A 4957-nucleotide genomic window follows, 5' to 3' on the forward strand; every position below is an offset into this window, starting at 1 on the left:
TTCAGTTTGAAGTTTTTAATCTGAGTGAGAGGAAACTTTATGGATTGTAATTGGCCTTAAGTAGGTCACTAAAAGATGGTGCTAGCATCATTCCATTTGCAAGTTTTACTTATCTTTTAGTTTTATTTAAATAGATTATATCAAGTAACTATAAGTCTCAGAGTACCATTGAGAAGAGTAGAGAAAAAAATTTTACATATGTGGCATTTATGGCCTTGAAGACAGGCTAGTTTTATACATTGTTTTCAAAGTAACGGTCTCTATAGTTAGGTAGACCAACTGGCCTCTGAAAAATGCTTTCACTGTGATGTTTTTTCTGTTACTTGGTCAGCAAGCATGTTCCCTTTATTACTGTACCATATAACCCAATAATATACAAATTTTAGTATAGAAGCAGTACACCCTAGAAGAATTTCTATAATAGCTACTCTCACAGAAAAGTGAGTTTAAAATGGAAAATGAAAGATGTGGTCCTCTTCAATGTTGATCCACTTCAGAAGAACTTGGAACACAAAAATTACAATTACTTCAAATGACACACTTCACAGATATATTTGTATGCTCATGACCAAGAAAATTATATTTATGGAAAGCCAAAGAGGATTTCCACTTACATATTCAAATTTGCTATGTTTGTGGAATTTCCAGATTGGTGATCAGGCCTAGATTTAGCTTTGATTTTAAAATACATGCACAATGACTTGGTATTTGCAGAATTCATCCAGGCAAATAATGAACCAGATGAGGCCTCTTTGCACCTGAAGTTGCTTCAACACAAAAAAGAAAATATAAAAAAATGTAGTGAGTAAAATACATTCAATGACTCATATACCAATGGCCTGTCTGTGTGGTATATATATACATTAGCCAGTCAGGCAGAAGATTGTCTTGCTCAAAACATCTGCTATTTTGTTTTTGTTGTTTCTGCAATAAGATATCATATAAAACCAGCTAGTATCAAGTTTATTAAGTAGACAAGACTGGCCTCGAACCCTTGTTCCTTTTGTTTCTACCGCCCAAATCCTGGAATTATAATCCTATGACACCAGTTGCTTTGTAAGAAGTGTGACCTTATATACAATCATTATTTAAGCTTCTAAAACATTGTTTCTCTTTTTAAAATGGTGTTAGAAACTGCATTCTTATTGCCTACGTATACTTTTGAATAGCTCAACATGCCAATATGATTAGTTCAATTCATCAAAATAAATTGTTAATAACTATCTTTAGATGATTGCATATTCGTGAAAAGTAAATGATCTTTTTAGGTGATTTATAGTCAGGAAAACATATCCTTTTATATTTACTGAAAAGTCAAGAGACCTAAAGCAATTTCAAAACTGTGCAGCAGTGTTAACGGCTATACTCATGAAAATCAATGGGTTAGATGCACGGATGGTAAGCTATACCACCAGCAAATTTAGCTTTTGCCTCCACCCCCGGCGTTAATGTGTTTCTGATCAGAGCCCAGTACCAGAACACGTGCAAGTCACAAGAACGGTTTACATGTAAGTGGTGGAAGCCACTCTCACACATTGTTAAGGCAAGCTGAGGCAGGAGGGTTGAGAGAGCAAGTGAGGTTTTCATTTGATCATATCATTTTTGTATGTTAATAGGACGCTTGTACAAATGGTACTTTCTCCATAGCAACTGTTCCTGATCTTCAACCTTTTACAACTAAGGCCTTGGATATCGGACCTTTCCTTGTGCTTTCCTACACGACTGTAAATACTCTTCTGTTAGTACAAACGATCTTACCAGAGCATTTCATCTATTTTCTGACAGTGTCAATAGATTTGTGGTCAAAATTCTTTGTATCCTTGGGCAAAGAACTCAAAGACAGATGCAGAGGAGACTCAAGCAAGAACAGTTATTGAGGCAAAGTCAAGGTACACTTCCAAGAAGGAAGACAAAAAGCTGTTATGTTAAGCTCAGAGCAGAAGTGTGAGCTCAGCTGTTTCAGAGCCTCCCAACCATGACCTCCAAAAAGCTGGTGAACTCGGTGGAATTGTGTGCTGATGATGCCCTTGCTGGGTTAGTGGCCTGTAATCCTAACCTGCAGCTCCTGCAAGGGCACCGTGTGGCCCTGCGTTCTAACCTGGACAGCCTCAAAGGCCGGGTGGCACTTCTTTCAGGTGGAGGTTCAGGCCATGAGCCTGCCCATGCCAGTTTTATCGGGAAGGGAATGCTGACCGGGGTCATTGTAGGATCCGTGTTTGCTTCTCCAGCTGTGGGCAGCATCCTGGCAGCCATTAGAGCTGTGGCCCAGGCAGGCACAGCGGGCACCCTCCTCATCGTGAAGAACTACACTGGGGATCGACTCAACTTTGGATTTGCTATTGAGCAGGCCAGGGCCGAGGGCATCTCTGTGGAGATGGTGGTGATCAGGGATGACAGTGCCTTCACTGTTCTGAAGAAGGCCGGCCAGCGTGGCCTGTGTGGCACCGTGCTTATTCACAAGGTGGCAGGTGCTCTGGCTGAGGAAGGTGTGGGGCTGGAGGAGATCGCAAAGCGGGTGAGCCTGGTCGCCAAGGCCATGGGTACCCTGGGGGTGAGCTTGTCCTCCTGCAGTGTCCCTGGCTCCAAGCCCACCTTTGAGCTCGCAGCTGATGAAGTGGAACTGGGCCTTGGGATCCATGGGGAAGCTGGTGTTCAGCGGGTAAAGATGGCACCTGCTGAAAAGATTGTCACTCTCATGCTTGACCACATGACAAACACCTCCAATGTATCCCATGTGCCTGTACAGTCAGGCTCTTCAGTGGTGCTGATAGTCAACAATCTGGGTGGCCTGTCTTTCCTGGAACTGGGCATCATAGCTGATGCTGCCGTATGCTTGCTGGAGGGCCGTGGGGTGAAGGTCGCCCGTGCCCTGGTGGGTACCTTCATGTCAGCACTAGAGATGTCTGGTGTTTCCCTTACCCTGCTGCTTGTGGATGACCCCCTGCTGAAGCTGATAGATGCTGAAACTACTGCAACAGCCTGGCCTCACATGGCCAAGATGTCTGTGACTGGGCGGAAGCGGATCCGAGAAGCTCCCACAGAGCCTCCAGAGGCTCCTGAGGCCACTGCAGCAGGAGGTGGAGCAGCAAAGCAGATGACGCTTGTGCTGGAGCGGGTGTGCACCACCCTGATCGGACTGGAGGAGCACCTGAATGCCCTGGACAGGGCTGCTGGTGACGGGGATTGTGGCATTACCCATAGCCGTGCTGCCAAAGCCATCCAGGGCTGGGTAAAGGAGGGCCCAGCTCTAGCTAGCCCTGCCCAGGTGCTCTCCAAGCGGTCTGTCCTGCTGCTGGAGAAGATGGGAGGCTCATCTGGCGCGCTCTATGGCCTGTTCCTGACTGCAGCTGCCCAGGCTCTCAAAGCCAAGACTGCTCTCCCAGCGTGGTCTGCTGCTATGGATGCCGGCCTGGAGGCCATGCAGAAGTATGGAAAGGCTGCACCAGGAGATAGGACAATGCTGGATTCTCTGTGGGCAGCAGGACAGGAGCTGCAAGCCTGGAAGAAGCCAGGAGCCAGTCTTCTCCCAGTCCTGACTAAAGCAGTCAAGAGTGCTGAAGCAGCAGCCGAGGCCACCAAGAACATGGAAGCTGGCGCTGGAAGAGCTAGTTACATCAGCTCCGCGACTAGATCAGCCAGACCCTGGAGCAGTGGCAGTTGCCGCCATCTTCCGCGCCATCCTGGAAGTCTTGCAGACGCAGGGAGCATAACTGCCTTTTTCCTCCTCAGCTCCTCTCCCTGTTTACTTCCTCTTGCCTTCAGATGGTCACCTTATCCCTCACTCACCCTAGCACCCACCCTCTGCCACCCCTCCAGAACTGTTCTGTGAACAGTAAGTGGCTGGCTGGGTGGATCATCTGCCCTGCCAACACTGCTCTTCCTCTTCAGGTCATGTTCTCCCCACCCCATCCAGCTCTGAATGTCAGTGATAAAGCTTTTCCTGAGTACAACATGGCCTCTAACTGGGTGTACCTATTTGGCTATTTGGTGTCTTTCATGATTAATGATTGATATAGAAGGACAAGTCTATTGTGGACTCTACCACTTCTAGGCAAGTAGTCCTGTCTACCTCTTTCATTGTCCTCCTATGAACCAATTCCAAAGATTTCAGAACCCTATGATTAGATACAGTTACAACAAAAACCTGAAGTTCAGTTTTAAATTCACTCTCAGCCAACATTCTACTACTGAGGTAAGGTACCAAAGTTAGTCGGTTCAAAAGGAAATAATATTTGATTTAAAACTGAGCTTATCTGGGCATGTTTTGTGGGTCTAATGGCTGAAAAAATAGAAGAGATATGAAGTAACTAAAATCCCAATATCCCCCATGAGGGATGTTCTGAATGATTCAACTTCCTTTCTGTAAGCCTCATCTCTTAATGGTTTTATCAGATTCTAGTGATACAATCAGCTGGAGATGACATTTTCAGCACATGCGTCTTTGGGGAGTATTTTTGAACCAAACGATAACAGTCTGATTCTGTAAGAGTCATAAAAGATTGATATTCTGGTCTGGCTTTTGAAAAGGCTCATTTGCTGAGTGCATCCACTTAATTTTCTGTGTACCAGACCAAATAATTGCTTCTCTTTCTTTTTTTTTAAAAAATGAAAATAATAAAGCCTGACTGCTTATATCACAATTCATGTAAGTGGCTATAATGAATGATCAGGACATGAAATGTTCGATTAACTAGTTGGACAGGGCAAGCTGAGCATATGGATGACATTCCCAAAGTCCCGCTCTTAGGAGGTAGAACTGTGGCCAAAGAAACTGAAGCATGTTACACTCAGGCTAAATATTTCAGAATTTCTCTGTTCACTCGTTAAGCGAACACTGAAAATCTAGCTAAACTTCATGACCTTAAGGCTGGAGAAGGCTGCTGTATGAAGAGTCTTGTTTGTTTAATGTCTATCAGTCAGACATCTATTCTACCAATGTAATGAAGGGGAAATAATG

At 44.7% G+C, this 4957-nt stretch overlaps 1 pseudogene; it reads left to right on the forward strand.

Annotated features, from left to right (window-relative positions):
- Positions 1-1948: 1948 nt before the first annotated feature.
- Positions 1949-3973, forward strand: LOC142857813 (triokinase/FMN cyclase pseudogene; annotated as a pseudogene).
- Positions 3974-4957: the final 984 nt, after the last annotated feature.

Source organism: Microtus pennsylvanicus, chromosome 9 (assembly GCF_037038515.1).
Source record: "Microtus pennsylvanicus isolate mMicPen1 chromosome 9, mMicPen1.hap1, whole genome shotgun sequence".
Taxonomy (NCBI): domain Eukaryota; kingdom Metazoa; phylum Chordata; class Mammalia; order Rodentia; family Cricetidae; genus Microtus; species Microtus pennsylvanicus.